The sequence below is a fragment of the Salvelinus alpinus genome, chromosome 27, assembly GCF_045679555.1.
Source record: "Salvelinus alpinus chromosome 27, SLU_Salpinus.1, whole genome shotgun sequence".
Taxonomy (NCBI): domain Eukaryota; kingdom Metazoa; phylum Chordata; class Actinopteri; order Salmoniformes; family Salmonidae; genus Salvelinus; species Salvelinus alpinus.
The window spans coordinates 28251497-28263382 of NC_092112.1; the positions used below are offsets into that span (position 1 = coordinate 28251497).

General features: G+C 47.0%; 1 long non-coding RNA gene across 1 annotated transcript; it reads right to left on the reverse strand.

The window, feature by feature from the left end:
- Positions 1-3320: 3320 nt before the first annotated feature.
- Positions 3321-11837, reverse strand: LOC139556303 (uncharacterized). The gene is made up of 2 exons (XR_011671100.1): positions 4343-11837; positions 3321-4142 (listed from the first exon to the last, which is right to left on the reverse strand). It is a non-coding gene; the product is annotated as an uncharacterized lncRNA (long non-coding RNA).
- Between the last annotated feature and the right edge of the window lie 49 nt (positions 11838-11886).

The window sequence follows — 11886 nt, forward strand, 5'->3', positions numbered from 1 at the left end:
TCTCCTTGCTGCCCGGATGTACTCCAGATTGCGGTGGTCAGTCCAGATGAGAAAAGCGTTTTTAGCCCCCTCAAGCCAATGTCTCCACGCCTTCAAAGCCACGACGACAGCCAACAGCTCCCGCTCCCCCACTTCATAGTTTCGCTCCAGCCTTGGACGCGTCCACCTCCACTATGAACGCCAAAGAGGGATCCGGATGGGCCAGCACGGGAGCCGAGGTAAACAGAGCCCTCAGGTGACCAAAAGCCCTGTCCGCCTCAGCCGACCACTGCAAACGTACCGGTCCCCCCTTCAGCAGTGAGGTAATGGGAGCCGCTACCTGACCAAAACCCCAGAAAACCTCCTTAGCAATTGGCAAACCCTAGAAACCGCTGCACCTCCTTTACCGTGGTGGGAGTTGGCCAATTACGCACGGCTGAAATGCGGTCACTCTCCATCTCCACCCCTGAGGTGGAAATGCGGTACCCTAGGAAGGAGATGGACTGTTGGAAGAACAGGCATTTCTCAGCCTTGACGTACAGGTCATGCTCCAACAGACGACCAAGCACCCTGCGCACCAGGGACACATGCTCGGCGCGTGTAGCGGAGTATATCAGAATGTCATCAATATACACCCGTGCAGGTCTCTGAAAATCTTGTCTACAAAGGCTTGGAAGACTAATGGAGCATTCATCAACCCGTACGGCATGACGAGGTACTCATAATGCCCGAGGTAGTACTGAAAGCCGTCTTCCACTCGTCTCCCTCCCGGATACGCACCAGGTTGTAAGCGCTCCTGAGATCTAGTTTGGTGAAAAAGCGTGCCCCGTGCATTGACTCAATCGCTGTGGCTATGAGAGGCAGCTGGTAACTGTACCTCACAGTGATCTGGTTTAGACCTCGATAGTCAATACACGGGCGCAGACCTCCCTCCTTCTTCTTCACAAAAAAGAAACTTGAGGAGGCAGGTGAAGTGGAGGACCGAATGTACCCCTGACGCAGGTATTCGGAGACATGTTTCCATAGCCGCCGTCTCCGCCTGCGGCGTCTACCAGGAGATTTATCGCACAATCCCCCCGTCGATGGGGCGGTAATTGAGTCGCCTTCTTTTTGGAGAAGGCGAGAGCCAAATCGGCATATTCAGGGGAAATGCGCACGGTGGAGACCTGGTCTGGACTTTCCACCGTAGTAGCACCAACGGAAACCCCTAAACACCTCCCCGAGCACTCTCGTGACCACCACATGAGAGCACTCCGTTGCCATGAAACAGTGGGGTCATGACAGGCTAACCAGGGTAGGCCTAGCGCCACGGGAAACGCAGGAGAGTCAATGAGAAAGAGACTGAGTCTCTCCTTGTGACCCCCTGCGTCACCATGCCCAGGGAAGCGGTGGCCTCCCTAATCAACCCTGACTCCAATGGTCGACTGTCTAAGGCGTGAACTGGGAAGGGCACAACCACTGGAACAATGGGGATCCCTAAACTATGAGCGAATGCTCTGTCTATAAAATTCCCAGCCGTGCCTGAATCGACGAGCGCCTTATGCTGGGAATGCGGGGAAAACTCAGGAAACATGACATGCAAAAACAGGTGTGCAACCGAGGGCTCTGGGTGAGAATGGTGCCGACTCACCTGGAGTGACGCTACAGTGCCCTGCCTGCTGCCTCGACCCCCAGAGGAACCAACTCGACACCAACCGGCAGTGTGCCCTCTACGGCCACAGATGGTGCACGCGAAGGCCCCTCCTCCGGCCTCCCTAAGCGCAGCACCTCCCAGCTTCATAGGTATTGGAGCGGTGGTGCTGGGGGATGGAACCAACAGAGCCCGATCTGGATGTCCGCGGGTGGCCAGCAGGTTATCCAGCCGGATGGATAGGTCCACCAGTTGGTCAAACGTGAGGGTGGTGTCCCTGCAGGCCAACTCCCGACGGACATCCTCGCTCAAGCTGCAGCGATAGTGGTCGATCAGGGCCCTGTCGTTCCATCCTGCTGCGGCGGCCAGGGTCCGAAAGTCCAAAGCGAACACCTGTGCGCTCCTCGTCCCCTGCCGCAGGTGGAAAAGATGTTCACCCGCCGCTCTACCCTCGGGCGGGTGGTCGAAGACTGCCCGGAAACGACAGGTGAACTCCTCAAAGTGGTCCAGCACCGCATCTCCTTCCTTCCACATGGCGTTGGCCCACTCCAGGGTTTTCCCCGAGAGGCATGAGACGAGGGCGGACACCCTCTCACGGCCCGAAGGAGCCGGGTGGACGGTCGCCAGGTATAACTCCAACTGCAACAGGAGTCAACAGCCGTCCCATCGTACAGTTCCCACTGGAACTGGGTGCAGGGGGAGCGAGTAGTGGAGGTCCCTGTTGTGCTGGTGGAGGTGCTGGAGGAACTCCCTGTCTCTCCCAGCGGTCCATTGTTTGGACGACGCGGTCAATGGCGGCGCCGAGATGGTGGAGCATCGCTGCGTGTTCCTGGACACGCTCCTCTACCCCAATAACAGGGGCACCTGCTCCTGCTGACTTCATCAAAAGGTAAGGTATTCTGTCAATGGTGGGTGTAGCTGGTGTATGGAAGCCAGGCGCAGGAGAGCAGAGATGAATGGACAAAGCACTTTACTTAGGCAATCATAATACAGAACGCAACCGCGTCACAAAAACAAATGCCCACAGAACAAGTGAGGCAGCAAAAGTACAAAACCCAAGTACAAAGTACCGGCTGCCACAAAGCACGGGTAAACCAAAACCCGGCGCAAACCAGCCGGAAGCGTGCCAACCTTGACAACAAACAATACCCCACACAGACATGGAGGGAACAGAGCGTTAAATACACATGTTAATTAGTAGGAGATGTAAACCAGGTGTGCAGGAAGACAAGACAAAACAAATGGAAAATGAAAGGTGGATCGGCGATGGCTAGAAGACCGGCGACGTCGACCGCCGAACGAACAAGGAGAGGAACCGACTTCGGCAGAAGTCGTGACAGGTAGGCTACCTCCGTCCCAGTTTGAAAAGCCTACTGTAGGCTACAGCACATGCAATTCACTCTAGGGTTTACAGATCACAGTCAATATTATTTTAATATTCATTGGTATTCCCTGTCTATTGCTATTTTTGTGAGCCGGCTCGTTTGGCTCAGCTCATCAAAAAGAGCCGGCTCTTTTGGCTCCAAAACGGCCCTTCAAAAAATATATGTTTTGTATTTTTTCAAGTCAAACAGTCTGCGATAGTTTGACCTGAATTGGTGTTAAAACAATTCTAATTAATTTATTAAATGAAATCATACTCTACCTTAACCACAATGTGTTTAAAAATGCATTGGTTGGTTATGGAAAAGAATGCTATTACACATGTTCATTTAAAGGCTAACATTTTAATGTATATAAACAAAGTGCATATAAATGTAACCATTCAAAACGAATACAATCTGAACAACATAATAATAGAATATTGCACCATATCAAAGAAAAATAAATAACAATGTGCAAAACTGCAGCATCCCACTTAAAACATTAAATTGGTCCCTTTTTTCGCTCTCTTCTTTATTGCCATGTTATAACCAGCAGCACACAGCAATGCTGACCATATTTTGCTTTTATGAGAGATTTGCATTAAGAAATGCAAGCTGCCTCACTTTCGAGGGGCTGATGCGGTTTCTTCTCTCAGTAATTATTTGTCCCGTTTTCGAGAAAACCCTCTCAGAGGGAACGGATGTGGCCACTATGTAGAGTCTATGGAGAGAGGGGCTCCTCCAAATAGGATTGGACCTCCATTATGGCATCTGCTGAGGGATTCCTTCGTGCTACAACCCCAGTTGCTCTCTCGTCAAACAGCAGACATTTGTGGCACTACTGCTGGTGCTTCTGCTCCATCTGATCACTCTTCTTCCTGTTGCCCTGGTGCCTGAGCCAGCTCCCTGCTGCTGAGATTATTATTTGAAAAGCATCAATCGCTCTGGCATCACTGAAGGCTAACTTCTTAAACCGGTGGTCAAGTGCAGCGGTTTCTGACAGCACGTGATTATATTCCATTCTGTGGAACTTTCTGTCCATTGATGAACATAGGGTGTCCATCAACTCTGTCACATGTCCTGTTGTTACATTTGCTTCTCTCTGGTGGCTGGCTGTGATTCGCTGCAGACCCTTACACAAGAGTATAATTTTTGAGGGTGACTCATAGCTGAAAAGAGAGAACAGTAACTTATTAGTTCAGGTTCATGTTTTGTCTACTGATGTCTGAGGCCTTTTGCTCAGGATTCACAAACCTGCCACCTATTTTTGTTCTTAAAAACATGTATTTTAAAAACCCTACATTCTTATCTTCTGCTCATATTCATATATAATACTGGATGAAATAATGATGTAGTAATAACTGCTTACTGCTCTCTCCACTGATCTCCACAGTGACCTGCTCAAAGGGTTCCAGGACTCTGCACACCTCCTCCACCACCTCCCATTGCTCTTGGGTCAGAGCATCAACAGGTGCATTGACAATGGTCAGGGTAGAGATGATGGCATCCTTTGACTCAAGAAACCGCTTCAACATATAAAATGTTGAATTCCATCTTGTAGTGCAGTCTTGTTTAGGCCTCAGCTCAGGCATCCCCATCTGGCGTTGTGTAGACTTTAGTTTTTCAGCACCTAGTGTGCTCCTGTGGAAGTATTCCACAGCTGCTTTCACTTTGTTCACAGTGGGCTTCATCACCTTCAGAGCATCTCTTACAATCAGGTTGATTGTGTGGGCAAGACATGGATGATGGATCCATTTTAACATTTTAATGGCTTTGGTTATGTTAGCTGCATTGTCGCTAACACAACATACCACTTTTCCATCTACTTGCCATTCTCTGGCCACTCTCAACAGTTCCTCTGCCAAGTTCTCTGAGGTGTGTCTGTCGCTGAACTCAAAGCAGTCCAGAAGACAGCTAGACATAGAAAAATCTTCAATGAAGTGACATGTAATCGACATGTAAGAAGTGGTTACCCTTGATGTCCAGCAGGCAAACTGCAGTAGCTTTTTGGACTCTTTTTTGGACTCTCATTTTGGACTCTCTTTTTGGACTCTCATTGAAGCCTGTGTGCTCTCGTACAGTTGTGGAATAAGTGATTTTGAAAGTGTTTTCCTGCTTGGAATTGTGTACATTCAAATCAAATCAAATGTATTTATATAGCCCTTCTTACATCAGCTGATATCTCAAAGTGCTGTACAGAAACCCAGCCTAAAACCCCAAACAGCAAGCAATGCAGGTGTAGAAGCACGGTGGCTAGGAAAAACTCCCTAGAAAGGCCAAAACCTAGGAAGAAACCTAGAGAGGAACCAGGCTTTGAGGGGTGGCCAGTCCTCTTCTGGCTGTGCCGGGTGGAGATTATAACAGAACATGGCCAAGATGTTCAAATGTTCATAAATGACCAGCATGGTCAAATAATAATAATCACAGTAGTTGTCGAGGGTGCAACAAGTCAGCACCTCAGGAGTAAATGTCAGTTGGCTTTTCATAGCCGATCATTAAGAGTATCTCTACCGCTCCTGCTGTCTCTAGAGAGTTGAAAACAGCAGGTCTGGGACAGGTAGCACGTCCGGTGAACAGGTCAAGGTTCCATAGCCGCAGGTAGAACAGTTGAAACTGGAGCAGCAGCACGGCCAGGTGGACTGGGGACAGCAAGGAGTCATCATGCCAGGTAGTCCTGAGGCATGGTCCTAGGGCTCAGGTCCTCCGAGAGAGAGAAAGAAAAAGAGAAAGAGAGAATTAGAGAGAGCATACTTAAATTCACACAGGACACCGGATAAGACAGGAGAAGTAATCCAGATATAACAGACTGACCCTAGCCCCCCGACACATAAACTACTGCAGCATAAATACTGGAGGCTGAGACAGGAGGGGTCAGGAGACACTGTGGCCCCATCCGATGATACCCCCGGACAGGGCCAAACAGGCAGGATATAACCCCACCCACTTTGCCAAAGCACAGCCCCCACGCCACTAGAGGGATATCTTCAACCACCAACTTACCATCCTGAGACAAGGCCGAGTATAGCCCACAAAGATCTCCGCCACGGCACAACCCAAGGTGGGGCGCCAACCCAGACAGGAAGATCACGTCAGTGACTCAACCCACTCAAGTGACGCACCCCTCCTAGGGACGGCATGGAAGAGCACCAATAAGCCAGTGACTCAGCCCCTGTAAAAGGGTTAGAGGCAGAGAATCCCAGTGGAGAGAGGGGAACCGGCCAGGCAGAGACAGAAAGGGCGGTTCGTTGCTCCAGAGCCTTTCAGTTCACCTTCACACTCCTGGGCCAGACTACACTCAATCATATGACGCACTGAAAAGATGAGTCTTCAGTAAAGACTTAAAGGTTGAGACCGAGTCTGCGTCTCTCACATGGGTAGGTAGACCATTCCATAAAAATGGAGCTCTATAGGAGAAAGCCCTGCCTCCAGCTGTTTGCTTAGAAATTCTAGGGACAATTAGAAGGCCTGCGTCTTGTGACCGCAGCGTACGTGTAGGTATGTACGGCAGGACCAAATCGGAAAGATAGGTAGGAGCAAGCCCATGTAATGCTTTGTAGGTTAGCAGTAAAACCTTGAAATCAGCCCTTGCCTTAACAGGAAGCCAGTGTAGGGAGGCTAGCACTGGAGTAATATGATCAATTGTTTTGGTTCTAGTCAGGATTCTAGCAGCCGTATTTAGCACTAACTGAAGTTTATTTAGTGCCTTATCCGGGTAGCCGGAAAGTAGAGCATTGCAGTAGTCTAACCTAGAAATAACAAAAGCATGGATACATTTTTCTGCATAATTTTTGGACAGAAAGTTTTAGATTTTTGCAATGTTACGTAGATGGAAAACAGCTGTCCTTGAAACAGTCTTGATATGTTCGTCAAAAGAGAGATCAGGGTCCAGAGTGACGCCGAGGTCCTTCACAGTTTTATTTGAGATGACTGTACAACCATCAAGATTATTTGTCAGATTCAACAGAAGATCTCTTTGTTTCTTGGGACCTAGAACAAGCATCTCTGTTTTGTCCGAGTTTTAAAGTAGAAAGTTTGCAGCCATCCACTTCCTTATGTCTGAAACACAGGCTTCTAGCGAGGGCAATTTTGGGGCTTCACCATGTTTCATTGAAATGTACAGCTGTGTGTCATCTGCATAGCAGTGAAAGTTAACATTATGTTTTCGATTGACATCCCCAAGAGGTAAAATATATAGTGAAAACAATAGCGGTCCTAAAACGGAACCTTGAGGAACTCCAAAATGTACAGTTGATTTGTCAGAGGACAAAACATTTACAGAGACAAATTGATATCTTTCCGACAGATAAGATCTAAACCAGGCCAGAACTTGTCCGTGTAGACCAATTTGGGTTTCCAATCTCTCCAAAAGAATGTGGTGATCGATGGTATCAAAAGCAGCACTAAGGTCTAGGAGCACGAGGACAGATGCAGATCCTCGGTCTGACGCCATTAAAAGGTCATTTACCACCTTCACAAGTGCAGTCTCAGTGCTATGATGGGTTCTAAAACCAGACCGAAGCATTTCGTATACATTGTTTGTCTTCAGGAAGGCAGTGAGTTGCTGCGCAACAGTTTTTATGTTTTTTTTTGAGAGGAATGGAAGATTCGATATAGGCCAATAGTTTTTTATATTTCCTGGTCAAGGTTTGGCTTTTTCAAGAGAGGCTTTATTACTGCCACTTTTAGTGAGTTTGGTACACATCCGGTGGATAGAGAGCCGTTTATTATGTTCAACATAGGAGGGCCAAGCACAGGAAGCAGCTCTTTCAGTAGTTTAGTTGGAATAGGGTCCAGTATGCAGCTTGAAGGTTTAGAGGCCATGATTATTTTCATCATTGTGTCAAGAGATATAGTACTAAAACACTTGAGTGTCTCCCTTGATCCTAGGTCCTGGCAGAGTTGTGTAGACTCAGGACAACTGAGCTTTGGAGGAATACGCAGATTTAAAGAGGAGTCCGTAATTTTCTGTATACCAAGAAGCTAGTTTCTTATGACAAATGTTTTTAGTTTTTAGGGGTGCAACTGCATCTAGGGTATTGCGCAAGGTTAAATTGAGTTCCTCAGTTAGGTGGTTAACTGATTTTTGTCCTCTGACGTCCTTGGGTAGGCAGAGGGAGTCTGGAAGGGCATCAAGGAATCTTTGGGTTGTCTGAGAATTTATAGCATGACTTTTGATGCTCCTTGGTTGGAGTCTGAGCAGATTATTTGTTGCGATTGCAAACGTAATAAATGGTGGTCCGATAGTCCAGGATTATGAGGAAAAACATTAAGATCCACAACATTTATTCCATGGGACAAAACTAGGTCCAGAGTATGACTGTGACAGTGAGTAGGTCCAGAGACATGTTGGACAAAACCCACTGAGTCGATGATGGCTCTGAAAGCCTTTTGGAGTGGGTCTGTGGACTTTTCCATGTGAATATTAAAATCACCAAAAATGTGAATATTATCTGCTATGACTACAAGGTTCGATAGGAATTCAGGGAACTCAGTGAGGAACGTTGTATATGGCCCAGGAGGCCTGTACACAGTAGCTATAAAAAGTGATTGAGTAGGCTGCATAGATTTCATGACTAGAAGCTCAAAAGACAAAAACAGCGTTTATTTTTTTTATTTGCTATCGTAAATGTTAGCAACACCTCCGCCTTTACGGGATGCACGGGGGATATAGTCACTAGTGTAACCAGGAGGTGAGGCCTCATTTAACACAGTAAATTCATCAGGTTTAAGCCATGTTTCAGTCAGGCCAATCACATCAAGATTATGATCAGTGATTAGTTCATTGACTATAACTGCCTTTGAAGTGAGGGATCTAACATTAAGTAGCCCTATTTTGAGATGTGAGGTATCACAATCTCTTTCAATAATGGCAGGAATGGAGAAGGTCTTTATTCTAGTGAGATTGCTAAAGCGAACACCGCCATGTTTAGTTTTGCCCAACCTAGGTCGAGGCATTGGATTTAGACTATTGTTATAATTTCTAAAACCTCTGTCCTCCATGATCGAAAATGGCTGGAAATCGGTGGCAATTATTTTAGCCAAAGCAATATCAATTTGGCCTTGTTTTGCTACAGACATAGACCTTGGCATAAATTGGTCCATAGAAGACTGCGTTGCTGTGGGTCGCGGAGTAGGCCTACTTGACTGAGTGGATACGCTGGCTCCACCACTATCACTAGCAGGCCCGCTAGTTTCTCGATGCTCCACTACAGCTAGCTTCACAGTTCTCATATGCCGCTGTAGGTTGTGCTTAGAACCGACTTTATATATATACACTTTGCTCTACCATTGTCTACGTTATTAAAATGCATCCAAATGCTACTGTGCTTCCGACTCATTTTCCAGCTGTTTTCACAGCTGTCCTTCCTCTCTCTCCTAGGCTGCTAAGTGTGTGACTGTGAGTGAGTGAGTTTGCTCGGCCCTCCCTCAGGCATCTTTGGTTCATTGGTTGACACTGCGTGTCTGATTGACAGGAACATCGGGAGATGCTCTTTTTAATTTTTTTGGGGGGGGGATCATGCCAATGTGCTATGTTTTTAAAAGCTTTTTTTTTATTTTTTATTAACAACAAATCAATACAGAAAGTACATGAGGGAACACAAGTATATATATACACTGCTCAAAAAAATAAAGGGAACACTAAAATAACACATCCTAGATCTGAATGAATGAAATATTCTTATTAAATACTTTTTTCTTTACATAGTTGAATGTGCTAACAACAAAATCACACAAAAATGATCAATGGAAATCAAATTTATCAACCCATGGAGGTCTGGATTTGGAGTCACACTCAAAATTAAAGTGGAAAACCACACTACAGGCTGATCCAACTTTGATGTAATGTCCTTAAAACAAGTCAAAATGAGGCTCAGTAATGTGTGTGGCCTCCACGTGCCTGTATGACCTCCCTACAACGCCTGGGCATGCTCCTGATGAGGTGGCGGATGGTCTCCTGAGGGATCTCCTCCCAGACCTGGACTAAAGCATCCGCCAACTCCTGGACAGTCTGTGGTGCAACGTGGCGTTGGTGGATGGAGCGAGACATGATGTCCCAGATGTGCTCAATTGGATTCAGGTCTGGGGAACGGGCGGGCCAGTCCATAGCATCAATGCCTTCCTCTTGCAGGAACTGCTGACACACTCCAGCCACATGAGGTCTAGCATTGTCTTGCATTAGGAGGAACCCAGGGCCAACCGCACCAGCATATGGTCTCACAAGGGGTCTGAGGATCTCATCTCGGTACCTAATGGCAGTCAGGCTACCTCTGGCGAGCACATGGAGGGCTGTGCGGCCCCCCAAAGAAATGCCACCCCACACCATGACTGACCCACCGTCAAACCGGTCATGCTGGAGGATGTTGCAGGCAGCAGAACGTTCTCCACGGCGTCTCCAGACTCTGTCACGTCTGTCACATGTGCTCATGTGCTCAGTGTGAACCTGCTTTCATCTGTGAAGAGCACAGGGCGCCAGTGGCGAATTTGCCAATCTTGGTGTTCTCTGGCAAATGCCAAACGTCCTGCACGGTGTTGGGCTGTAAGCACAACCCCCACCTGTGGACGTCGGGCACTCATACCACCCTCATGGAGTCTGTTTCTGACCGTTTGAGCAGACACATGCACATTTGTGGCCTGCTGGAGGTCATTTTGCAGGGCTCTGGCAGTGCTCCTCCTAGCACAAAGGCGGAGGTAGCGGTCCTGCTGCTGGGTTGTTGCCCTCCTACGGCCTCCTCCACGTCTCCTGATGTACTGGCCTGTCTCCTGGTAGCGCCTCCATGCTCTGGACACTACGCTGACAGACACAGCAAACCTTCTTGCCACAGCTCGCATTGATGTGCCATCCTGGATGAGCTGCACTACCTGAGCCACTTGTGTGGGTTGTAGACTCCGTCTCATGCTACCACTAGAGTGAAAGCACCGCCAGCATTCAAAAGTGACCAAAACATCAGCCAGGAAGCATAGGAACTGAGAAGTGGTCTGTGGTCACCACCTGCAGAACCACTCCTTTATTGGGGGTGTCTTGCTAATTGCCTCTAATTTCCACCTGTTGTCTATTCCATTTGCACAACAGCATGTGAAATTTATTGTCAATCAGTGTTGCTTCCTAAGTGGACAGTTTGATTTCACAGAAGTGTGATTGACTTGGAGTTACATTGTGTTGTTTAAGTGTTCCCTTTATTTTTTTGAGCAGTGTATTATATACAATGGACTAGAGAGGCTGTTAGTCTGAGCAGACAGTCAGAACGAATGTGCGTGCGCTTGAGCATATAGGCCTATATTATTTTATTTCTTTTTTCGTTATTTGAATTAGTTAATTCTATTAATTTAAATCTTTTGATTATTCATAAATTATTTTTTGTATATTTTTATAAATAGTTCGGCACTTCTGATATGCGAGCCTCGTTCGAGAACGACCCATCACTACTGCATAGGTTAAATGTGACAGTAGCTAGCGCCACAAGATAGCTACAGAAATATCGGTAGTATACTGTACCCGCTGCTTCTTTCTTGCCATTTTCGAGTAGATTTCTTCCCATAGTATACAAGCCTGGTAAACCATAAATAAGAGTATCCCCTGCCTCACTGATATCTTCAGCCATCTCTGGGAACTGTCAGCCCCCTCCAGCAAAGCAGAAACAGTAGTGTTAGCTGCAACTGTATTGCAAGCAAACAAACCATATCCTATTCGGCTTATCAGAAACATCACATGATTTGGCTAAAGTCATGGTGGTTTACAGTATTTAGGAGCACTTGTGCGACATCTGCTGACCTAAATGAAAGTACAAGCAAGGTGTGTTTGAAAGGGGTAGCAAGAAAGCTCATGAATGAATGTCTTAGTGGGTGATCTGGTATAACTTTAGATAACTATCAGTATCACTCCTGGTTGAATTGAAATAACAAGAAACAAACAAC